At 38.6% G+C, this 27,159-nt stretch overlaps 1 long non-coding RNA gene across 1 annotated transcript in view; it reads right to left on the bottom strand.

Moving 5' to 3' along the window:
• LOC135228578 (uncharacterized) overlaps nt 1-26,544 on the bottom strand; it is an 82,165-nt gene extending 55,621 nt beyond the window's left edge. The window contains exon 1 of the long non-coding RNA XR_010319149.1: nt 26,249-26,544. This is a non-coding gene — a long non-coding RNA (uncharacterized LOC135228578). The remainder of the gene's footprint in view (nt 1-26,248) is intronic.
• Nucleotides 26,545-27,159: the final 615 nt, after the last annotated feature.

Below are 27,159 nucleotides of genomic sequence, written 5' to 3'. Positions count from 1 at the left end.
CATCTCACTCCAACGAGGCTGGCATTAATCCAAAAAACACAAAATAATAAATGTTGGAGAGGCTGTGGAGAGATTGGAACTCTTATACACTGCTGGTGGGAATGTAAAATGGTACAACCACTTTGGAAATCTATCTGGCGTTTTCTTAAAAAGTTAGAAATAGAACTACCATACAACCCAGAAATCCCACTCCTCGGAATATACCCTAGAGATACAAGACCCTTCACACAAACAGATATATGCACACCCATGTTTATTGCAGCTCTGTTTACAATAGCAAAAAGCTGGAAGCAACCAAGGTGTCCATCAACGGATGAATGGGTAAATAAATTGTGGTATATTCACACAATGGAATACTATGCATCAGTAAAGAACAGTGACGAATCTGTGAAACATTTCATAACATGGAGGAACCTGGAAGGCACTATGCTGAGTGAAATTCGTCAGAGGCAAAAGGACAAATATTGTATAAGACCACTATTATAAGATCTTGAGAAATAGTATAAACTGAGAAGAACACATACTTTTGTGGTTACGAGGCGGGGAGGGAGGGAGGGTGGGAGAGGGCTTTTTACTGATTAGTTAGTAGATAAGAACTGCTTTAGGTGAAGGGAAGGACAATAGTCAATACATGGAAGGTCAGCTCAACTGGACTGGACCAAAAGCAAAGAAGTTTCCGGGATAAACTCAATGCTTCAAAGGTCAGCGGAGCAAGCGCAGGGGTTTGGGGACCATGGTTTAAGGGGACTTCCAAGTCAATTGGCAAAATAATTCTATTATGAAAACATTCTGCATCCCACTTTGAAATGTGGGGTCTGGGGTCTTAAATGCTAACAAGCGGCCATCTAAGATGCATCAATTGGTCTCAACCCACCTGGATCAAAGGAGAATGAAGAACACCAAGGTCACACGATAACTATGAGCCCAAGAGACAGAAAGGGCCACATGAACTAGAGACCTACATCATCCTGAGACCAGAAGAACTAGTTGGTGCCCTGCTACAACTGATGACTGCCTTGACAGGGAGCTCAACAAAGAAACCCTGAGAGAGCAGGAGATCAGTGGGATGCAGACCCCAAATTCTCACAAAAAGACCTGACTTAATGGTCTGACTGAGACTAGAGGAATCCCGGTGGTCATGGTCCCCAAACCTTCTGTTGGCCCAGGACAGGAACCATTCCTGAAGACAACTCATCAGTCATGGAAGGGACTGGACAGTGGGTAGGAGAGAGATGCTGATGAAGAGTGAGCTATTTGTATCAGGTGGACACTTGAGACTGTGTTGGCATCTCCTGTCTAGAGGGGGGATGGGAGGATAGAGAGAGTTGGAAGCTGGCAAAATTGTCACAAAAGGAGAGACTGGAAGGGCTGACTCATTAGGGGGAGAGCAAGTGGGAGTATGGAGTAAGGTGTATATAAACTTATATGTGACAGTTTGACTTGATTTGTAAATGTTCACTTGAAGCTCAGTAAAAGTTAATAATAATAAAAAAAAAGAGTGATATGGAAATAAAAACACACAAACTGAAATAAAGGCTCATTGTTTTCTCCAGAACAAATTAGTAAGCAGAAAGGTTGAACTTAAAGACTCCTTGAGAATTCTGGGAGAAATATAATGACATCTAAAGTACAAGAGAAAATTTGGAGAGACATGGAGACCATATTCTGAAATTCCAGCATCTTCTTTTTTATCTATTATAAATTCTAAAGGGAGAAAACACGTAGATTGAAGGAGAGGACTAATCAAAGAAGGAATAGAAAAGTTACCATTGTGGATTGAATTGTGTTCCCCCCAAATTTGTGTCAACTTGGCTAGACCATGACTTCCAGTATTGTGTGATTGTCCACCATGTTATCATCTGATGTGATTTTCCTGTGCACTGTAAATCCTATCTCTATGATGTTGATGAGATGGCATTAGCAGCAGTTATGTTAATGAGGCAGGACTCAATCTACAAAATTGGGTTGTGTCTTGAGCCAATCTCTTTTGAGATATAAAAAAGAGAAGGGAACAGAGAGACTTGGGGACCTCATACTACCAAGAAACAAGAGCCAGGAGAATAGTGCATCCTTTGGATCCAGGGTCGCTGCACTTAGAAGCTTCCTCAACAAGTGGGAGATTGATGACCAGGATTTTCCTTCAGAGTCCAACAGAGAAAGCCTTTCCCTGGAGCTCAACCCCTGAATTTGGACTTGTAGCCTACAGATTGTGAGAGGATACATTTTCCTTTGTTAAAGGCATCCATTTGTGGTATTTCTGTCACAGCAGCACTAGATAACTAATACAGTTACTTTCATTTATAAAAGCATGGTAGATAAAATACTTTTAAGGGCCCAACCCACAAAAAAAACTAGATCTGGGATAAATAAAACAAACTCTGAAACAAAACAATACAAAATGTTTGCTAAAACTGGAGCAAGGAGAAGACAATGACAAGAATAATGGAGTCGTTTTGAAGGTAAAATGGCAGTAGCAGCATTACTACTTGAAAACTAAGTCTTGAGTCACTAGTAGTAGGGTGATGGAATCAAATCTGAGACTCTTAACAATAATCCTAGGACAGTGGAAAGAACTAAAGAGACCTGGATTGGAAGTGTCTTCTTGATCCCTGGGGAAGCAGACGCAAATTGTTTTGGAAAAAAAGCATCTCCACCTTAGGCCCATGAAAGAAAAAAAAAAAACAAACCAAACCCACTGCCATCGAGTCAATTCCAACTTATAGTGACCCTATAGGACAGAGTAGAACTGCCCTTAGGGTTTCCAAGGAGCGCCTGGTGGATTGAATCTGCCGACCTTTTGGTTAGCAGCTGTAGCTCTTAACCACAATGCCACCAGGGTTTCCTAGGCCCATTACAGTCCCAAAAAACAAGGTTCAGAAAACATCAATTCACAATCAAACACCAGTAAACATTCAAGGAGGTAAACCAGCATGAGTGAGAATAGGAATAAACAACAAACATCATATTTAACCCTAAACCTATTAAAAATCCATTGCCGGCAAGTCAATTGTGTCTCTTAGCAACTCTATAGGACAGGCTAGAACTATCCCCTAAGTTTTCCTAGGCTGTAATCTTTACAGAAACAGGCTGTCACATCTTTCTCCCACAGAGCAGCTGGTGGGTTCAAAACATTTCAGTTAGCAGCTGAGTGCTTAACCACTGTACCACCAGGGATTATATAACCCTAAGGACTTCAAATAAAGAAAGTTCAGGTCCAGAATACAGAGTAATATGACATGTTTAAAGCAAAGATAATGGAATCCCCCAAATGAGTAAATACGAAAGTACATTAATAATGACCAGGTATATGTAAAGAAGGAAAAAATGGATCCTCTTGAAAAAAAAAAAAGTAATTGTTGAAATTAAAAAAAAAGTAAACAAATTAGATAACAGAGCAGATATAGCTGAGAAGAAAATCAGTGAATTAGAAGATATAGTTGAAGACATTATTCAAAGTGCAGTCGATACAGACAAGGAAATAGAAAACGTGAAAGAGAAGTCAAGAGTTCCAGAAGCAGGGAATAAATAGAACAGAGAATAAATTATTGCTAAGACATTTCCAGAAGTGGTGAATATAAATCTAGTGATTCAGAAAGGACAATGTATACCAAGTCCCACAAGAGCCCAACTAGTATAAGTAAAAAATAATTTAACATATACGTAAGTCAGGGTGAAACAGCAAAATAACAAAGAAAAATGAGCAACTGGAAAAAAAAAAAAAAAAAGCAGACAATTAGTGAATTGGCTTCACAGCGTGGAAGAAACAATAGAAGCAGAAGACAGTGTGGGGCAATATCTTCCAAGTACCAGGAAAACAAACAACCTGAATGCTAACAGTCTATATTTTCAAAACTGTCTTCCAAGGATAATAGTGAAATAAAGACATTTTTAAAAAATATATTTTTGCAACTTAAGATCGTTTCTTAAGGATATCCTGCAGGAAGGACGAAAAAGATCCAGAAGGATAGTGTGAGGTTTAATAAGAAAAGATGAACAAATAAAATGTTAAACATATTTTTGAGTCTAAATATGTTTTAAAAAATAAAGTAATAGCAAATGTCTACTTTACGAGGTTAAAAAGAAACAAAACTAAAATCCTTGCCAACGAAAGTACATAAATTGCGAGACCGTGATTAGAGATGAAATATTCTAACGCTTTCATTTTGTAGGGAAGGTGAGTTTAGTTAAATGTGCCTGTTTAGATTTCCTGGATAACCACTAAAATAACAACAACAACAAAAAATATCCTATTTTAACGTAAATAAGGCATGTGTTCTATGCTTTTTGTTCTTTTTTTTTTTTTTTTTTCTTACCATACACACCCTCCTCCCATGAGGTATTTTTGTAAGCACCCTGTGCTAGCATTTTTTAACATGTAGCTGCTTCGGAAAATACCTTGAGGAGGGAGGGTATGGTTGGCAAAAAAAAGAAAAAAAAACATAGAATGAGCACATTATCTGCATTAGAATATGGTTCTGTATAAATTTCAAACAAGTAGAGAGGAAAAAAAGAAGTTAAAATACAAGCAATGATGCATGCAAACAAAATGCTCATTGGGGAAAAAAAAAAGAAAAGAAGAAAAAAGCTTTGAAAAAGTGGGACAGATCAAAATAAAAAATTTAAATGGTAGAAAATATCTATCCAGCTATTTCTACCTATCCAACTATATCAATGACATCAATTAAATATAGCCTATAAAAATTTACAATAATCACAATAAATGTAAATTGGCAGAACTTAGCAGTTAAAAGACAGTGATTATTAAATTGCATTTTTAAAGGTATCTGTTGTTGCTGTATGCCCTTGAGTCCATTCCGACTCACTGCCACCCTATGTGACCGAGTAGAACTTACCATATGGTTCCTAGGCTATAATTTTTACAGAAGCAGATCATCACGTCTTTTGTCCTATGGAGCCTCTGGTGGGTTCCAACCACTGACCTTTGGTTGGTTAGCAGCCGAGGCTTAACCATTGCACCACCAGGGCTCCTTAAAGGTATTTATAGGCTCTTTAAAAGAGGCAAACCTAGCACCTTAAGGACAAAAAATTTTAAAGGGAAAAAAACCACTAAACAAAAAAACCAAAGATGGGAAAAAATATAACCACAAGAAACCTAGGGAAACTAAATTAATACCAGGAAAGAAAAAATCAGACCTTAAGGCCAAAAGCATTGTTACCAACAGAAGCAGATACCTACATAATGATTTAAAAAAGTTCTATTCACCATAAGGTATAATAATTCTAGACTTGTAAGCACCTAATATCAATCTCCAACTGTAGAGAAAAATTTTAGAATACAGTTAGACATTTGCCAAGCCATCATTAAAATGGGAAATTTACTCATAGCTCTCAGTGCTTACTAGGTACAGGACACGGAACATCAGCAGTTATTTATAATTGGAGCAACAAAATGAAAAGCTGGATTTAATGGGTATGTGTGGAACTTTGTACCAAACAATTAGAGAATATACAGTTTCCCTAAAAAAAAAACCCTTTAGTTTTACAAAAATTGATCTCTTTTTGGATTAAGAAGCAAGTCTTGACAAATTTCAAAGAATCACTATAATTCAGACCGAGTTCTGTTCGCAAAATGCAATTAAATTAGAAGTTAATAAAGATAAATATTTTTAAATGTCTTGTGTATGTGGAAACTAGCAGACAACTCAGGGATAAATTCAAATTATTGAATTCAAAAATGCATAAATTATATAATAATTAAAATATTACATGTACTTTTGGGAGGCAATTGAAGAGTTTAAAGAGAAATGTATAACTGTAAATACTCTTGAAGAAAAAAGAAAGGTTGAAATTTAATGAGCTATACATGTTCCTTAAAAAGTAATAAAAGAACGACAGAATAAGCCCAAAGGAAGTGTAAGGAAAGAGATATTGAATTACTGAGCAAAGATAAGCGAACAAACAGCACTCAGATCTGTTCGCTAGATGGTAAAGGAATTTAAAAGTAAGGAAATCACAACATAAAAGACTGCTAAATTAGAATATCTTAAACATTTGTACCTCAAAACCAATTATAATATTAAATACGAAAAAGCAAGCAGTAAAGTAAGGAAAATACGTATTTGTATATGCTACAAATATGACCAACGGTATCCTTTCCTTAATAAAAAAAATTAAATGAGAAAAAAATAATATTCCCAATGGAAATCTACAAAGAATATCAAATATGTCTTAAATAGCTGTTAAATATAACAAACAGAAAATATTTTCAAAAATATGAAAAAAGGAAAATAATGAAATAGTCCTCTTAATTTATCACATAATAAATTTTTTGCTTCTAGTGATAAACTCAACACTGGTGAAAATTTAGGGAATTAGAAACTCATAAAATACAGGTTCAGATGTTCTGGAATGGATTAAAAATATCCATCAAAATACTTCATGTTCATATTCTTTCACATTAGGCTGTTCCAAGAAACAAACAGATGTAGACAAATAATTTTGTACACTCCAATAAATAGCAGTGTATACTCTGCAGCAAACATCATTCAAATAGCAAAAAATTAGAACATCCTAAATTTTAAAAGTATGAGACTTATAAAACACATTGTAGAATATCTCTAAAATGGAATTCTGAACAGATAATAAAACAGAGTAATTAATTAAAGACTCTAAATATTTTCAAAGAATTTTAATGTACGGATACTCAATAAAAGCAGGATATAAGGATATTATGATACTAATTTGTGTGTTCCCCAGGAATTTGAACAAAAATATTAGTGGTAGTTTTTTCTGAGGGGAGAGGGTTGAGAACATAACTTTTCCCATCTCCTTCCTCCATTTTTCTATAGTGAGTATATATGAATGACAAATGTACATCTAAATAAAATGACAAAAAATTAGTTACTATACTCTGAGGGACTTTATACTCAGATTTATTATTTCGGTGTATTTAAGACCAGTCAGATGGTCAGTCTCACATCTTTAAACATTGGTTCATTTTAAGTCTGATCCTCAGAGTCCTGTTTTTTTTTTTTTTTTTTTAAATATGTCTTATAATCATGTAATTATAACATAAGAACCTAAAAAGCACTCTTGTATTTAAGGCCTGTGCTTGGTTTTACTATTAAAGTATTTATCTTTAATTTTCATTCTAGGACTACTTGTATTTTGAATTCCTGTAGAATCAGCCTGCAAGTGTATGCCAGAGATGACTGGTATTAAATTTACCATTCCTTCAGCAAAATTTTATAACTTTCACTGAGAATATTTAAATAAAGTTTTAGTTCACTTAAATTATTTGTATGAATTGGTTTTATTTTTTGTTTTGGGGTTACGTTCTGTTTGTTTTTCTACACGGTAGACCACACCAAAATGTAGTGGCTTAAAATACCTGTTTTGTTCAGCTCGGGATTCCACTATACAGCTCCTCTGGTCAGTACCAGGCTCACTCATGCATGTAGAGTTAACAGATAGTCTCATCCCAGGGGGCTTCACCCACATGTCTGGCTGTCAGGTGGGGAAATAGGGGTAACTGGCCATATACTGAGCCCTGGTAGTACAGTGGTTAAAGCGCTCTGCTGCTAACCAGAAGTTCGAATTTACCAGTAGCTCTGAGGGAGAAAGATGTGACAGTCTGCGTCCGTAAAAGATTTACAGTCTTGGAAACCTGTGGGGGCAGTTCTACTTTGTCCTGTAGGGTCACTACGAATTAGAATCAACTCCAGGGCAATGGATCTAGTTTTTGGGTTGGCCATATATCTTTCATCATCTAGTAAACTAGCTAAAGCTTTTATACCTGGTGGCTCTGTTCCAAATGCAAGTCCATCTGTCCAAAAACTCTTCAGGCATCTATTTGCATCACAGGAGCCCTGGTGGCACAGTGGTTAAGAGCTTGGCTGCTAATCAAATGGTCAGTGGTTAGAACCCACCCACTGCCCTAAGGGGGAAGGATTTGGCAGCCTACTTCCATACAGGCTACAGCCTTGGAAACCCTATGCGGCAGTTCTACTCTGTCTTACAGGGTCAGGACAAGTCGGAATTGACCTGATGGTAACGGCTTTGGGTTTTTTTTGTGTGTTTTTTTTACATTTGCTAATGTTCCATTGACCAAGGCAAGTCACGTGGCCAAGCTGGAATTCAAGCGTGATGGAAGGAACTGCAAAATATTATGGCCTTTTTTCTCCCCAGTCTACCACTGTTCACCCTGTGGCCACAATTGTTTATATTCTCCCCACATGCAAAAGATCTTCAAGCCTCCCAAGACTCCCAAAAGTCTGTGTCAATTATGGCATCAGGCTCAAACCTGGTATCACGTGATCTCTACCTTTTGTGAATGTGAATGAGGCTCCTGGATGCAACTCCTCTTGACTCAGAGACTTGAAGTCTAAAAAGACACACTCAGCATCCAACAGCGAGGCAAGGACAAAATAACTACAGTAAACACTCCCATTAAAAATAGGTACCTAAAAAAAAGGTTACAAATGAAATCCACATAGCAGTAACTGGTCTATTGAACAAAACAACAAACCCGTTGCCATGGAGTCTCAACTCACAGTGCCACTGTAGGACAGGGTAGAAGGATCCCATAGGGTTTCCAAGTCTATAAATCTTTATGGAAGCCGACTGCCATATTATTTTTCTTGTGGAGCAGCTTTGAACTGCTGACCTTTCGGTTAGCAGCCAACTGTTTTAACCACTGTGCTACCAGGGCTCCTGTAAACTGGTTTTGATACCAATCCTAGAAAACAGGTGGGTAAACGTTGCCAGTTCTCCTTGCTGTAGGGCAGAGAATACTTTGCTCCCTGGGAGTGTCTCTTTTGTCCATTGTTCTCCACCGTTCATGGCTTTGGCCTCTGGGAATTTAGCTCTGCCGAGATCTTTCTTTTTCTAAGCCAAATGGGCAATGTTTTTAGCCAAGTGGTTTCCTCATCCTTCTTCCTGCCTATGAAAAGTTGGGACAGAGGTCTCATCTCATTTTGAAATATCTCAGGCCCTTTTAGTCCATTCTGGTACAACTCTTAAAAACTGTGTTGATTTCTGTGTATCACACCGAGTCTACTCCATTGGACAAACCACATCTACTATTGAGAATTTTTCAATTTTTACCAGGAACTCTGGTATTTATTTTTTTCAAATGTGCATGTGAAATGTCAGTTTTGCGTGTCCTTTTTGTCTTTTAAAATTGTGTTCTCAGAACCGTTCCCCCAACCTTCCTGCAGGGAACATCTTTCCCAATGCACATAGCAATGCAACTGGCCTGGCTGGCATCTGTTCCCACGTGAACCCTGGAGGATAATTCTGGGCAATTACCGAATAACTAGAGAAGCTTTATAGTTTTGTTCGGATGGTTTTAGTTTCAATTTCATAGGTTTATAATCCAAATTGTCTTCCAAATGACTATCCAAAACATAATTCCAATTAAGCAAAAGAGGTTTTTTCAACAGCAAAAGAGTCGTCTTTGCTATTGTGAAGATACTGACAACATTGGTAATGCTGGACTGCTTTCTTGGATTTTAATAGGGGAAAGCACATACCTCGGGTCCTTTTGGTTACATCTGCCCACGCTTCTTGGACTACTATATTCTGGCTATATGCATCAGTGTACCCTGTGGATGTGACTGTCTGGAATTTAACCTTGCCACCACATGAGTAAATGTTGTAGGATTTTTACTTCATAACTTGAGTGTGTCAGATGCATGCGGCCAATCCAGATTAGCAGCCCTGGCCTGAGATGTTTCAGGTCATCAGAGCAGACCTTCCTAAACTTCCTGCCAATCCATCCACAGGCATATGTGGATTTACACTCATGCTTTCTCTTTTTTTTCACTCCTGTCACAAAGGAAGAGATGCCTGCCTTTCCTCCCATCAAAAGTCAACCAAACCACTCGCGGACCGGATGCTTCCAGCCTTCCAAAACACCTTGCCCAATCAATTTTCAGCTTTTTCTCCTTATTGTTCAACTTCTCTTTCTCTCAGAGAGTTGCTCAAAATGTGGTCCATGGAGCACCAATATCAACAGAATCTAGGAGCTTTTGAAGAAGGCAAATACTAGGGCACCACTCTAGATCTACCGTATTTGGGGATAGGGCTCAGTAACCTCTCTTTTAACAAGATCTAAGAGTCACCAAATTGTATGAAACACTGGAACAGCATAGTGGTTCTCAGTCTTAGCTACACAGTCAAATCTCATGGGAGCTTAAAAAATTGTTGATGCTTTTGTTTTAACTGAATGATTTCACCCATTTAAGGTACAGCCAGGACAATGGAATTTTGAAAAGATCTCTAGGTGGCGCTCATGTGCAGTCAAGTTTGAGATCTACTCCCTAGAATACTTTTCTTACAAGTATCTAAACAGCCTCAGGACTCTCTTACCTTTCCTAAAATTTTCCTGAATCACCCATCTACCTCTGTCTTTAATTTTCATGTTTTTCTTTTATATCTAAGCTTAAGTTTTCTTAATTTTGTTTCTCTACTTCCTCACTTCCTGTCCCTTAGCCCAGCCACTGTAATTTCTCTTGCATTTCCAGCAGTCTCATCAAGGAGTCCTTTCAAATTTTATCTTACTGGACTTCTTTTTCACTATTCCTTCCTGAAGTCTTACCTTCCCTTGGCTTCCAGATAATCTGTTCTCTGGAGTTTAGTCTCTATTTCTTGCCCTTCACTCTCAGTCTATTAAATCTTCTCTTCTGCCCATCCCTTAAATGTTGATGTTCTTCAAGTTTGCATCTTAAGCCCTCTTCTGGATTAATTTATCCCATAGTGGGAAAATTGGAAGTGTGTGAATTCTTTTAATGAACTTTTATTTTCCAAAGTCTAGCATATGAATACTCTAAAAAAGCCAAACACTGCTAAAAGACTTATTACAAAATCAGCAGTCTCTGACTACTAGTCTCCACCCATTTTCTACAAAAACAAAACAAAAAACCTGCTTTTTCTTGGGATTTTACTGAATCAATTTTTTTTTTTTTATAGATCAATTTACGAAGAATTCACATCTTACCAATATTTAAACACCTGATCTATGAATATGGTATATCTCTGTACTAACTTAGATCTTTAATTTCTGTCATCTAAGTATTATAGTTAGCAATGTAGAGGTCTTACATGTTTTTCATTATCTTTACTCCTAGGCATTTGATGTTTTGATACTGTTGTACATACTATTATTTAAATTTTATTTTCCAATTGTTTGTCTCTAGTTTATCAAAACACAGTTTTTGCGTATTCACTTGCATACTGTGACCTTCCTAGATTAATTTCTTGTTTTTAGTAGTTGTAGATTCTTTTGGATTTTTTATGCACACACTCATGTTGTTTGCAAATAAAAATAGTAGTACTTCATCCTTTGTAATCTTTATGAATTTTATTTCTTTTTCTTGATTTACTGAGTTTGGCAGAACCTCTAGTAGAATGATGAAGTATTGGCATCAGACGTCTTTGTTTTGTTCCCAACTTTGCGGGGAAACTTTTTAGTAGCTCATCAATATATATGATGTTAGCTCTAGGTTTTTGGTAAAAACCCCGTTGCCGTCGAGTCACTCTTAATCAGATTGAGGAATTTTAATTATATTCCTAAATCGTAATTTTTTACCTTGTTAAATTTAATAAAATGATTTTTTATGCACCTGTTGATAAGATCATGTTTTTTGTCTCCTTTATTCTGATAAACTGCTAAATTAAATTGATTGACTTTGGATTACTTAACCAACCTTGCATTCCTAAATTATCAATTTTATTTGCATATCCCACTTGATCTTGATGCCTTAATGTTTTTTTTAATATTTTTCTGGGGTTAGATTAGTTCATATTTTATTGACGATTTCTATGTTTATGTTCATGAGTGATTTTGGCCTGTGATTTTCTCTTGTAATATCCTTGTCATATTATGGAAGCAACATTAATCTGATCCAGTCAGTTACTGGTAAATGTTAAGCCACTTGCTTTCCATGTGAATAAAAAACTCCAATTTGCAGCAATCGATTATTACTGTGGTGTGCATGCTCCCACCATGGTTGCCTTCAAGCTACCAGTGTGAAGTCACTGAATGCAGAGTTGGAAGAGATGCTTTCATTTGGCTCTTGTGAGCCTGTGCAAGCTGGCTCCAACACACCACTCTTCTGACCTCATGAAACAAGTTGGGAATTATCGTGTCATGCTTTATACTCTGATAGAATTTGTGTAAGATTGGCATTACTACTTCCTCTTCCAATTTTGTTATAATTTATAGGGTTTTAATTAATGAGTATGAACATTGATCCTATTACTTTTGGAAGCTATAAAGTGTCATATTTCAGGAAAAAGAAAATCAAATGAAGAAAGAGGCATGAAGAATTTCAGGATCCTACTACCTGACAAGTACATTTGTAGTTGGCTAGATAATTAGCAGTGGTTTTGGTCAAATGCTATCTAACAAGGATTTATGCTAATAGTGGTTCACTTTATCTTATGCTAAGACATTAATTTAATCAGTGACTCACTTTCTCTTTGGCTAAGACATTAGCTAAATCACATTGGGAAAATAAAACCCAGAAGCAGAAACTAATTGGAAACACTGCTTTTAGGTAATGAAGCATTTACACATCCATTTCAGAAATTCATTAAGTTTCAGTTTTGGCAAATGTTCACATAACTCACCTGAAAAACACATCCTCGTGATGGAAATATATAATTGCCAAAGTCAGTCAGTATGGGGAAAACTTGGCATTTCATTTCAACAAACACTTCTTCAAAATTTTGACTGAATTTTGCAGGTTCAAAGATTAAAAAGATGAACAAAGCAGAATTCCAATACTGAAGGAGCCTAGTAGGAGAGCAACACATTTAAACCAATAACAACCCTACCAGGTGATCAGTCTATTAACGAGGCTTATATAAGGTACTATTGGAACACAATACATTGTATCTAGGTGGGAGACAAAGTCTATAACAATCTATTAGCCTCTCTCACTCACTTGTTTTCTCTCATAGTTTTAGTATTTTGAAGATGAATTCGAAGAAGTGTGGAAGTGTCAAAATAACCCTTCAGAAAACTAGAGGAAGTCACATTTGTTCCAAGCCCTGTAGTTTGCTAAGATGTTTGTCAAGTCAAATGAAGGGGCATTCTAGATAGCTACAGAAAGACCCAGAGAGGTAGCTTACAGTGGAGAACTCCAGAAGGCAACACAATGCATGGGAGGCACCCCAGCAACAAGTGAGTACACTCAGGGTCTATGAATATCATTCATAGGAAACAAAAAGCAGAAATCTGAGAGGTGAATCTGTTTTACTTAATGATGAAAAGACGTGCAGCAGTCCCAAGGTTGTCCAGGAATAGTTTCGCTTGATGGTTAGAATAAGTTTTTATCACACTCATTATAAACATGAACTCTGTTTAAAGAGTTTCTGAGATAATTTCCAGAAGAAGGATGGCTACCTAAATTGATGAGTCTAGTGCAAAATGAAACTTGCTCTTGAACATTAAGTAGCTAAAGCAAATGGAAGAAATGATGAAGTAAAAGAGCTGAACAGAATGTTTCAAAGGGTGTCTCAAGAAGACAAAGTGAAGTATTATAACTTCATGTGCAAAGACCTGGAGTGAGAAAACCAAAGGGGACTAACACACTCAAGCTTGAAGATCTGAAGAAAAAATTCAAGCCTCAAGTTGCAATAGTAAAGGATTCTATGAGCAAAATACTGAATGACACAAGAAGCATCAAAAGAATGTGGAAGGAATACACAGAGTCACTGTACCAAAAGGCCTGATTGATGTTCAACCATTTCAGCAGGTAACATATGACCAAGAACCGATGGTACTGAAGGAAGAAATCCAAGCTGCACAAAAGACACTGGTGAAAAACAAGGCTCCAGGAATTGACAGAATACCAGTGAGATGTTTCAACAAACACATGCAGCACTGGAAGTGCTCTCTCATGTACGCCAAGAAATTTGGAAGACAGCTACCTGTTTAATCAACTGGAAGAAATCCATACTTATCCCTATCCCAAAGAAAGGTGATCCGATCGAATGCAGAAATTATCGAACAATATCATTAATATCACACACAAGTAAAATTTTGCTGAAAGATCATTAAAAAAGCAGTTGCAGCAATACACTGACAGGGAACTACCAGAAATTCAAGCTGGATTTAGAAGAGGATGCAGAACCAGGAATATCACTGGGGATGTCAGATTGATCCTGGCTGAAAGCAGAGAACACCAGAAAGAGGTTTACCTGTGATAATTGACTATACAAAGGCATTCGACTATGTGAATCATAACAAATTATGGATAATATTGCAGAGAATGGGAATCCTGGAACACTTAATTGTGCTCTTGAGGAATCTGTACATGGATCAAGAGGCAGTCGTTCAAAGAGAACAAGGGGATACTGCATGGTTTAAAATCAGGAAAGGTGAGTGTCAGGTTTGTATTCTTTCACCATACCATTTTGATGTGTATGATGAGCATAATCTTAGAAACTGGACTATATGAGAAGAACAGGCATCGAGATTGGAGGAAGACTCATTAACTAGTGCCTTATGCAGATTACACAACCATGCTTGCTGAAAGTGAAGAGGACTTGAAGCGCTTACTAATGAAAATCAAAGACAACAGCCTCAAGTATGGATTGCACCTCGACATAAAGAAAACAAAAGTCCTCACAACTGAACCAATAAGCAACATCATGATAAATGGAGAAAAGATTGAAGTCGTCAAGGATTTTGTTTTACTTGGATTTCATTTTACAATTAACACCCATGGAAGCAGCAGTCAAGAAATCAAAGGACACATTGCATACGGCAAATGTGCTGCAAGAGACCTCTTTAAAGTGTTAAAAAGCAAAGATGTCACCTTGAAGAATAAAGTGTGCCTGACCCAAGCCATGGTGTTTTCAATAGCCTCATATACATGCTAACGCTGGGCAAAGAATAAGGAAGACTGAGGAACTGATGCCTTTGAATTATGGTGTTGGTGAAGAATATTGGATATACTATGGACTTCCAAAAGAATGAACAAATATTTCTTGGGAGAAGAGTACAGCCAGAATGCTCATTAGTAGCTAGGATGGCGAGACTTCATCTCACATACTTTGGACATGTTATTATGAGGGATCAGTCTCTGGAGAAGGGTATCATGTTTGGTAAATTAGAGGGTCACCAAAAAAAGAAGAAAACCATCCACGTGCTAGATTGACACAGTGGCCACAACAATGGGCTCAAGCATAATAATGATTGTGAGGATAGTTTAGGACCAGGCAGTGTTTTGTTCTGTTGTGCATAGGGTTGTTATGAGTCAGAGTCGACTTGATGGCACCCAACAACGAGTGCAAAATGGAGTCCCTGGTGGTGCAAAGGGTTAATGCGCTTGTTTGCTAACCAAAAGGTTGGAAGTTTGAGTTCACCCAGATGCCTTTTGGAAGAAAGACCTGGCAATCTACTTCCAAAAAAATTAGCCATTTAAAACCCTGTGGAGCACAGTTTTACTCTGACACACATGAGTCACTATGAGTTGAAGTCAACTATATGGCAACTGGAAAAAAAGTGCATTGCCACTTGTTCAAATATTAATAATTTTAATATGGTGTCTAAAATGGGAAAACATAAGCTTTGGAAATAACAAATGCAAGTCTGCATCCTAGCTCCATCACATATTACCTACTGGATAAGTTATTTTCAATTTCCTCATTGAAACTGTGCCCATTATATTCCATTCCATTATATGTAAATTATAATGTTATATATGAATTACACATGTGAATTTTATCCTGGTGAATTTACAAGTAACTGAATGTATTATTTTTAAAAGAGTGTATGCAAATTAGTGGCTTTAAAATGTTGCTGCTATATCAAAACAATACTTATGGAAATTATAGCTATATATGGAAAAAAAATTAAAGCACCTTGAAGTTCTAGACACAACCAGAACCTGGCTGATGATTTAATCGATAATTTAAACAGATAACCTAATTTTTCAAAGTTTTTTAACTTACTTTGACAATTCTGCTCATGGGCTGAACCTCAGCCAACACATCTCCATTTTCCAAGCATTACCTCCCGATTTTCCCTGAAGGCAGTTGCTAAGGCTTGCCGTGATAGATTACAGCATGTGGATTAGACAACGAATGTCCTTAACCCAAAGTCTGAGCACACCTGAGATGGTTTTGAAATTATAGAATGAAATGCTGCTTTGGAAACATTTCTCAATGAAAACGAACTATTTCTCAGATGAAACTGAAGATGAAACGGTATAAACTCAGCCTGGCTTGCTTGCTCTGGGTCAACTTCAGACTTCTTGTCAGAATGATATAAATGCAAGACAAAACCTACTACAGGTTCCATTGGTGGTTCTTCTCCTGTCTCCAGTAATACTCCCCTCACTTCTGAAGCTCAAAACTTATTCATATTTCATCCATTGAAAATTCACTATCACTCGTGCAGTTTTACCCATGGAAAGCGTAATACTGGATTTAACAGTGTGAAGCATTAATAAAATTTTCACATCCTCCTTCATGTTTGAATCTTTCAGGGTTATGGGATAGACAAAGGTATTATTTTCTCCATTGTCTAGACAAAAATACTGAGGCTAAAAGTTTAGAGACTTCTTCAAGGTCACACAGCTAGTAAATAGTGAACCAAGATTTCAGCCCCAAAATTTAGTATTTTCTATCACTTGAAAGCACTGTAAAATAGAATAGAACTACTGTTCTCAAACCTATTTGCACATAACATCTGAGGGTTGCTAATTTGATTAGTCTGATTCCAGTGGATTACTTGGGTCATATTTGTGGTCAATAGTGTCAGTATGTTGAAAAAAAAAAAAAAAACATGCACATGGATGTGCCCTTTTCCCCTCTTTGTTTATCTGTCTGTTTAAATCAATGAACTTGCCCTTATGCTCACTCTCCTACTCACAAATTGCTCAGAATCAGCTAGTGGTAAGATTTAGACTAAGGGGCAAGGAGAGCCTTCTAGACGAGTTATTCTATGAACTCTGAATTGGTAGCTTTGGGAACATTTATGAATAGCAATAATGTGCTAATATTAAAATGATACATGTCTTAATTGCCCCTGTGGATTTCCCTCACCCACCAGAAGTGTGGAATTCCCTCACCCACCAGAAGACATCGAGGTGGGCAAGCAGAAGTGGTAACTGGGACACACACACAAGTAGCTTGGTCCCAGAAGCTTCTTTGGCCCCGTTGACCTGAGACTCCCTCCACAACAGACAACTGACAGCCCACCAACCTGGTCAGGCAAGACCCCTACCTCACTCTCAGACAGCACCAGCAGGGACTAGTAAAGGCTCAAGCAGCACCGGATTAATTAAGCAGAGAAAATAACAATGCAAAGGCTCTAAAAATTAAACTGTCGTTAAAATTACAGACCACAAAAGGAGGCCAGGATCTACATGCTAAATGTAAGCAGGGTGACTGCCTGCTAACACAAAAGATTTCAATAGGATCCGGAGTCTCAATACTCAGCAATCAGCAAATTACTAGACAGGCAGTGTGCATGAATACAGAAGATCTAAACAATACAGTCAACTATCAGTGTGCAACTGACAGTTATAGAACACTCTAGCAAAAGCAGAATACACTTTTTTTTTTACAGAACATTCACCAAGGTAGACCATACCTTTGATTATAAAACAAATCTCAAAAAATTTAAAAGACTTGAAATTATACAAAATGTGTTCTCTGACCATAACGGAATGCAACTAGAAATCAAAAACAGAAAGACAAGCAAAAAATCTCTAAACCCTAAGAAATTAAGAACACCTTTCTAAATAATCCATGGAAGAATGAAGAAGCAACAAAGGAAACTTAAGAAAATACATAGAACTGAATGGAAATGAAACTACAACACATCAAAATATGTAAGATACAGCTAAAGCAGTGCCGAAAGGGAAATTTATACCACCAAATGCTTACATTAGAAAAGAGGAACGTTTTCAAGTCAATGCTCTAAATCCCTACTTCAAGAAATGAGAAAAAGAGGCAGCAAAACAAACCCAAATCCAGGGAAAGGAAGGAAACAATGAGGACCAGAGCATAAATCAATGAAACTGAAGACAGGAAAACAAGAAAGAAGTGACTAGAACTTCAGTATTATGTTTAATCAGAGAAGGTTTAAATCCGATTCCTATCAAAATCCCAGCAAGGTTTGTTTTTGGTTTTTTTTTGAAATAGACACAGATAAGCATATTCTAAAAGTTACATGGAAAGGCAAAGGCCTTGAATTAGCTAAATCAATCTTGACGAGAATAAAGTGCGAAGACACTCTACCTGATATTTAGGTTTGCCATACAGTTACAGTAATTAAGACTTTTTGTTATTGATGATGAGATGAACATATAGTTCAGAGGAACAGAACAGAGAACACACATACAGACCCATGCAAACATGTTCAACTGATTTTTTTCAAAGGCATAAAAGCAATTCAGTTGAAGAAGGATAGATAGCCTTTTCAGCAAATGGTGCAAATGGACATTCATTGCAAAAAAATGAACCTCAACCTAAGCCTCACACTTTACACAAAAATTAATGTAAAAAATATCATGGACTTCAATGTAAAATATAAAACTAAAAAAAAAAAAAAATGCTTTTATAACATAGGAGAAAATCTTGATGATCTAGGGCTAGGCAAATATTTTTTAGATTTGACAACCAAAATCATGATCCATAAAAAAAATTAAGATAACTTGGGCCTCATCAAAATTAAAAAAAAGAGACAGAGAGAGTTTGCTCTGTGAAAGGCCCTGTGAAGAGGATGAAAAGAGAAGCACAGCCTGGGCGAAAAATTTGCAAACGACATACCCAACAAGGGACTAGTATCTAGAATAAAAAAAAAACTCTCCAAACTGAACATTAAAAAAAAAAAATCAAACAATCCAATTAGAAAATGGGTAAAAAAACAAGGACATTGCACCAATGTAGTTTTAAGTGTTCAACATTGTTAGTCATTAGGGAAATGCAGATTAAAACCACCATGAACTATCATGACATATCAATTATATATGACATTCTAGGAGCTCTGAGCATCAAATACAAAGCAAATGAATTGGACTGAGTGGCAGGGAGAGGGAGAGATGGTTCAGAAGCAGCGAGGAGTTGCCAGGCCTGACCTGGCCAGTACCAGCACCCTGCAGGCAGGATCAGCCAGCATATATAGCACTGGCACTCAGGATGCGTTTTCCACCCAGCTAAAATAAAAATAGTTACAACATTTATGCTGGCAAGGATACCAGGAAAGTCAGTTACATTGCTGATGGCAATGTAAAAAGGTATAGCCACTGGAAAACAGTGGCGATTTCTTATAAAACTAAACATGCAAATACTATACAACTCAGAAATTGCAGTCTTAGGCATTTATTCCAAAGAAATGGTTTGATGGTTAAGGTTGTGTGTCAACTTGGTTGGGCCATGATTCTCAGTGGTTTGGCAGTTATGTAATGATACAGCTTGGCAGTTATGTAATAATGTAGTTATCCTCTATTTTGTGTTATAATGTAATCACCTCCACGATGTGATCTGATGTGATCAGCCAGTGAGTTGTAAGTGGAGCTTCCTGAGGGTTGTGGCCTGCATCCAATATGTATGGACATTCTAACAAAGCTCACTGGGTTTGCTCACTCTGGATCCTGCATCCAGCTCATCATCATCTGATCTCCAGGTCTTGGGACTTGAGCCAGCAGCCTGCATCTGACCTGCCACTCTTGCGTTTCTCAGCCTCTGCACCTACATAAGTCAGCAGAAGCCTCCAGCCTGATGCCTGACCCATGGACTTGGGACTTGCCAGCCTCTATAACCTTGTGAGCCATTTCCTCGAGATAAATCGGTGTCTGTGTGTGTGTGTGTGTGTGTGTGTGTTGCTGTGTGCCATCAAATCGATTCCAACTTATAGTGACCCCATGTGACAGAATAGAACTGCCCCATTTGCTTTCCTAGGCTGAAATCTTTATGGGAGCAGATCGCCAGGTCATTCTCCCGTGAAGCCACTGGGTAGTGAATCACACAATCACTGACCATTCAGTTAGCATCCAATCTCTTAACCACAGAGCCACCAGGGCTCCCTCCCTCTCTTTCTCCCTCTCTAAATATATATATACTTCACTGGCTTTGCTTCTCTAGAAAACCAACCTAAGGCAAATGGAAATGTGTTTTCACACAAAAACGTGTACAGTAATGTCATAGCAGCTTTATTCATAAGAACAAAAACTGAAAACAACCCAGACATCCTTCAATAGATAATTGATTTAATAAACTGTGGTATATCCACAGCATGGGACACTACTCAGTAATAAGAACAAACTACTGATACATGCAACAACTTAGGTGGAAAAATTAAAAAAAGCCAATACCAAAAATTCACGTACCGTATGATTCCATTTATATAATATTTTTGAAATGACAAATTTTTTTAAATGGAGGACAGATTAGTAGTTTCCAGGATCAGGGAGAGGGGAGAAAGTGTGGGGGGGGGGCTGGAGGGAGGTGGGTAGAATTATAAAACGGCAACAGGAGAGATTCTTGGGATAATGGGAGTGTTCCATACCTTTACTGTGTATGTGATAAAATTGTACAGAATTAAATACCTTTCCCCCAACACAGGAGTACAAAAACTGAGGAAATTTAAATAAGATCAATGGTATCAATACCCTGGTTGTGATATTATACTAGTTTTGCATAATGTTGCTCTTGGGAGAAACTGGGTAGAATACATGAGAGATTTCTCTGTATTATCTCCTACAACTGCACGTGAATCTACACTCATTCCAATAAAATTTGAATTAAAAAATAATTCATGTAAATATTCTCCCATAGACTAATTACAGGAGATTTGGGGTCAGTTAAGTCTTTGGATTGTCCATGGAGAAATACCTCCAAACTCAATGTTATCTCCTGGCCACATTCAGTAACTCATCTAAACTTTAAAATAATCTTGTGAAAAAAGCATTATAAAACCATTTATTAAAAAAACCAAACAACCAAACCCAGCACCGCTGAGTCGATTCCAACTCACAGTGACCCTATAGGACAGAGTATAATTGCCCCATAGAGTTTCCAGGGAGTGCCTGGTGGATTTGAACTGCCAACCCTTTGGTTAGCAGCTATAGCACTTAACCACTACGCCACCAGGGTTTCCATAAAACCATTTATAGCAGCAGTAATTGAGCTTCAGAAATGCTAGGCAACTTTCTCAAAGTCACACATTGAGAGTTGAAATCAGAATCCAGCACTCTGTAATCCCAAAGTTTATGTTATCTACTACCAAATACTGCAACTCTTGAGTGACATAATTGACATACCTCTGGATTTCATAGGCACTGACACTGTTTTCTATTTCCATTTTGCTGGGTATAATTTTCTTAGTTCATTTCAACTTATATTATGGGAAAAGACATGTGCCAGACTTTTTAAGCATTAATGCTTCAAATCTAGTTCATGAGCCTTGTATAAAAAGGTATGTGTATGTTATGGGATGGGTGGGGAAGGGTGATGATTCTCTTAGCTTGTCACAGTTGTCCCAAATTATGACAATTAGGCTTTTTGAACAAATTGTGCCAGACTCCCTCAACGTCTCAGTATATTTTGATCATCTCTGAAGGGCTATCAGTCTTCTTACCAATGTGTATTACTCATCAGAGCAACAGCAAGCAATGTTGAGAAGCAGACTTTCTTGGGTGGGTGCTAATCTCTTGTGACATGATGGCTTCTATTATGGCTTGACATATACCAAATGACATAGACAAAATGATCACTTTTCCAATGTTCTTGGAAGGCTACCTTTGTGTCTGGGGCACTGCCGAAAATCCTTCCTCCTTTGACGAAGTCTATGCTGAGAATGAAGAATGCAAAGATGTGGGCCCTAAAGCACAAATGATAGCAAAGAAAACCAATATTATGTCTTGATGAAGCTACAACTGGGCAAGTTTTGAGAAGCCAAATTTGAATGCATTGTTGATAGTAAGAAAAAAATAAGAAAGGACTAGTTTCAAAAACCAAAGGTGGGGCAGCATTATACTTGGAGCTTGAGAGATGCCAACAATAACAGAAGTGAAGTAAGCCTTGTTTAAAGAGAAACGGGTCTACCCTTAGCAAAGCTTTGCTGTTCTTGTGGTGCTGTATCAGGTAGTCAGAAAAGGAAATCATGCTCCGTCATCACCCCATCACTAACACTCTCACATCCCGATTCTTCATTTCTCCAGCCCCTCCCCACACTCTCTATCAGGTTATTCCACAAGCAAACTGATATTCAAAAACATAACAGCTTCCAGTGAGTGGCAGGTATGTCTATACAACAGAAGAAATAAGTCTTCAGTGAAAACCAAAACAGCTATTTCATTATTAAAAATCACTCTAACTATTGTCTTTAGTTTCCTAAAGACCGTAACAATATACTATAACAAAATACCACAAAGTGGGGGGTTTAAAGAACAGAAATTTATTTTCTCACTGTTCTAGAGGCAAGAACTCCAAATCAGGGTATTGGCCATGTCGACTCCTTCTGACTCCTTCTGGGAACCTCTTCATGGCCCTCTCCAAGCTCTGGTGGCTACCAGCAATGTTTGTGTTCCCTGGCTTCTTGTAGACGCATCTGCCTCTGTCGTCATACAGCATCTATCTGCCCCCTGTGTATGAGTCTGTTGTTGTGTCTGTCCTCTTTTATAAGAAGCCACTTAGAAAGCGTTAAGATTGGAACCAACCTTCATGGGTATGACTTAACTGATTGAAGCCTGAGTGCTGGAGGAAGAAATTGAAGTTGTCAAGGATTTCATTCTACTTGGATCAATAATCAATGCTCATGGAAGCAGCAGTCAAGAAATCAAATTATTGCACTGAGAAAATCTGCTGCAAAAGACCTCTTTAAAGTGCTAAAAAGCAAAGATGTCACTTTGATGACTAAGAGGCACCTGACCCAAACCATGGTGTTTTCCAAGTCTCATATGCATATGAAAGCTAGGCAATGAAAAAGGACTATCGAAGCGGATATGACACATTTGAGTTGTTGTCTTGGTGAAGAATATTGGATATAACATGGACGGCCAGAAGAATGAGCAAATCCATCTTGGAGAAATACAGTCAGAATGATCCTTGGAAGCGAGGATGAAGAGACTCTGTCTCGCTTACTTTGGATGTGTCATCAGGAAAGACCAATTTCTAGAAATTGGACATCATGTTTGGCAAAGAAGAGGAAAGCAAAAATGAGGGAAACCCTCCATGAGATGGATTGGCACGGTGGCTGCAACAATGGGTTCAAACATACCAAAGATTGTGAGGATGGTGCAGGACTGGGCAATATTTCATTCTGTTATACGTCAGTCCACCATGAGTCAGAACCAACTGGATGGCAACTAACATGTGGATACAGCTTCGACTTCGTTAGCTTCCCATCTGCAAAGAAAAAACCTAGTTTCCCAATCAACGTTATATTCAAGAGCAATAGAAAAGTGGTAAGACTGCACCCTGTCAAAGGCAGAAGATTTGTGAGACCTGGAAAAGCAAGGTATCCTGTTGAGTTCCAGCTCTCACAGGTTTCACTGTATATCCATAAAATGGAGTATATTTGGCAATAAAAATAAATGAAGTATTGATGCTTAGAATTATTCAATTTCTTTCCAAAAAGAAAAATGATGAAAAAGGAAATAAGCAAAGCCTTGGTGATCTATGTGACAATATCAAGAGTTCTAACATATATTTAATTGGATTCCTAGAAGGAAATGAGACAGAAAATAGGAAAGAGAAGAAATTTTAAAGAATAGCTGAAATTAAACTAAATTTGGTAAAAATAAAATAAAATAAAAAAATACATAGCCATGAAACTTAATCACTAGCAAGATAAATACAAAAAAAAAAAGAAAAAAACAAGACAAAAAAGCTCTGCTATAGATTGAGCTGTGTCCTTCCCAAAACAAGTGTTGTAAATCTTAACCTGTATGCCTGTGGTTATAATCCCATTTGGGAATGGGTTGTCTATGTTATATTAATGAAACTGGATTAGTGTAGGATGTGTCTTGAGTCGGTATCTTTTGAGATATAAAAGAAATTACACAAGCAAGTGAAAGCAGTAGATATGGGGTAAGAGAGATGCCAAGACAAATGGAGATCTCCAAGGAGCCAGGAAGCAGAAACTGAAGGATCAGGACCTTCCTCCAGAATCGAGAAAGAGAGAAACCCTTCCCCTAGAGCTGATGCTCTGAATTTGGACTTCTAGCCTCCTAATTTGTGAGAACATATATTTCTGTTTGTTGAAGAGTTAGATGCATCTATAAGAAGCCAAGGAATATCAAGAATTGCTGGTAGCCACCAGAACTTGAAGAGAGGCATGAAAAATTTCCTCTCTCAATGCTCTCAGACAGAGTCAACATGACCAATACCCTGATTTGGACTTCTCATCTCTGAAACTGTGAGAAAAAAAAAAAATTCTGTTCTTTAAAGTCCCCACTTTGTGGTATTTTGTTAGGTAGTCCCAGGAAACTAAAGACAATAGTTATAGTGACTTTTTAATAATGAACCAGTTATTCTGTTTTGGTTTTCATAGTTTTCATTACAGCAGCACTAGATAACTAAGACAAAACCACACATCATAGTGCATAGAAAACTAAAGATAAAAAGCCATGATAAGAATGACAGCCTACTTCTCATCAGATAAAAATCAAGGTCAAAGAAATGAAATCTTCAAAGTGTTGGAAAATGAAAATTTTGCCAACTCAGCATTCCATACCCTGTGAAGATGACCTTCAAAAATGAAAGCAAAATAATGATATTTTCAGAAAAAGAAAAGCATGAAGTGGTTAAGAGCTATGGCTGCTAACCAAAAGGACAGCAGTTCGAATCCACCAGACACTCCTTGGAAACCCTATGGGGCAGTTCTCTGTCCTACAGGTTCGCTATGAGTTGGAATCGACCTGACGGCAACAGGCATTTGGTTTGGAGAGTGTTTGTCACCAGCAAATCTGCACCATAAGATTAAAAAAAAAAAGAAAGAAATTAGGGAAGTGACCTGAGATAAAATCCAAATTCCTAGAATGAAGAGCATGTGAAACTGTATATACGTTAAGTTTAAAAACTATCTTTTTTTTCTTCTCTTAATTTCTGTAAAACGGTTTAAACAGAAATTATAACAATATATGTGGAGTTTATAACATAGGTTCATGTAAAATATAACAGCAATGGCACAAAGGAGCGAGGAACTGAACTGTACCGTCACAAACTTCCTAATTTTGTGTGAAGGGTACATTATGAACTCCAAGTGGGCAGTGGTAACATAACAGCAACCAGTAAAGTAAAAACAATAGCAATAATGATACAAAAAGATGTAGCTAAAAAGCAACACAGCAAGTAAAATGTAATAGAAAAAAAAAAAAACCCAGTTGTTATCATCTAAAGTGTTCAAGTTGGAGTATCATCAGATAGCAATCTTTAGAAAGACTTCATAGCTTCGGTGTCTGTTTTATTTTACGGTTTTAGCACACCACTTCTGTATTAGAAAAATATGCAGTTCCTACTGAAATGTCCAATATAAATTTTAAAATTTATTCTCACACACGTACTGACAAACAGCATGCACACAAAGGGAAATGGAAAATTCCAGAACTCAGCTCCCATATGCTTTCCTCCATCTAAACTTCTCCCACAGCGGAGCATGACCAAGCTCTCCTCAGAGCTTAATCTCATTTACTCCTGTCCACACTGGCTTCTTTAAAAGGTCAGGGAACATTCAGGTTCTCCAACTTCCTGCCATTATGTTGAGCTTCTCCCCATGGACCACTACAGACCTGAATCCCACCAGTTTGGAAGAATTTGTGCCTAAGAATGGTAATCAACAATATTGCATTTTTCTCCAGTATCAGAAAACACAGGCAACCCTGCCTCCCCAACCCCATCCACCCTATCCCCTTTGATGACATCACGTCTGTGCCCAATTCAGGATCAGCTGGTCTTTTGGAATCCTATGAGAAAGAAAACAGAATGCCTGGGCACTGCGCCTCAGTGGTTTCAGCCAGCCTTGAACTGTCAAGGCCAATTCAACAAGCCAAGGAAGGCTCTTGGGACGTTTTTCCTTCCTTCCCTCCTTCCTTCCTTTCTTTCTACACTCAGAAATCCTTCTCTTAGCAGAGTCCTTTCTCACAGGCAGAACCTGCCTCTCCCAGAGTAGGGGCGACCGTGGACTTGCTCTTATCCTTTTTTTTTTTTTTTCACCTCATATTAGAGCTGTGACAACTTGTGTTTCTTCTTCATGCCCCCCTCTCCCTCTTTGTTATTTTTATACCGACTTTAGCAGTGCCCCATCCCTTCCTGGACAACCTACCTCCTGGCCGGCTAACTCCAGGCCAACTCTCCGTGGGCACAGGGAGCAGAACTCTGAACCCGCGCCTCTTCCTTCTCCCTGCCCTCTTCGACTTGAGAAAAAAAAAAAGATCTTCCTCAGCCTCCTGCTTTCTTCCGTGGTATCTTTCTCCGTGGGTAGAATTAGACCCCGGGTCTGGCGTCGCCTTGTCCCGTGGACTAGAGGCAGCGGTGAGGGGTCCGGGTGGCGTGGCCGCCTAGGCTGTGGGTCTGGTGGCGCGAAGAGGAACCCCCAGCTGTGGGTCTGGAGGCGCGGAAAGGAGCCGAGGATGTGGGCCTAGGGGCGCGGGGCAGAGCCCCTGGCTGTGGGTCGGGGGCGCGGGGAGAAGCCGAGGCTGTGGCTCTGGGGGCGCGGGAAGGAGCCAAGGATGTGGGCCTAGGGGCGCGGGGCAGAGCCCCAGGCTGTGGGTCTGGGGCCGCGGGGAGGAGCCGAGGCTGTGGCTCTGGGGGCGCGAAGAGGAGCCCCCAGCTGTGGGTCTGCGGGCTCGGGGACGAGGCTAGGCCGCCGAGGTACAGCCGCGGGGTCGCCGGCGTCCTGGCCCGCAGCCCCTGCCGCTCCCCGGCCCATCCTCAGGTGGTTGCAGAAGTTTCGGGGAGCTCGGCGCGCGTGCGCAGTGGAGACACGGGGGGCTTTGGCGCGAGCTTTTCCCAACCCGGTTAACGGTGGACAAGCTGCCAAGGGGGTGGCCCACCTGGATCTTAACGTCCCCAGCAGCGGCCCTGGGATACAGACCTGCGTTTGGGGACTTAATTCTGCCCGACCGGAAGCTTGCTCTCAGAGACCTGGTTGCACTTTCCCGGCCCGCCCAGCGCCTTCCTAGGGTCTCCCCTGTGCAGAGGGCCGGGGGCGCAGAGCCTCCACTGGGCGTTAGA

Source organism: Loxodonta africana, chromosome 23 (assembly GCF_030014295.1).
Source record: "Loxodonta africana isolate mLoxAfr1 chromosome 23, mLoxAfr1.hap2, whole genome shotgun sequence".
In the NCBI taxonomy this organism is placed as follows: Eukaryota; Metazoa; Chordata; class Mammalia; order Proboscidea; family Elephantidae; genus Loxodonta; species Loxodonta africana.
Note: the sequence above shows the minus strand (reverse complement) of the source record. Positions and strands in the feature narration are given on the sequence as shown.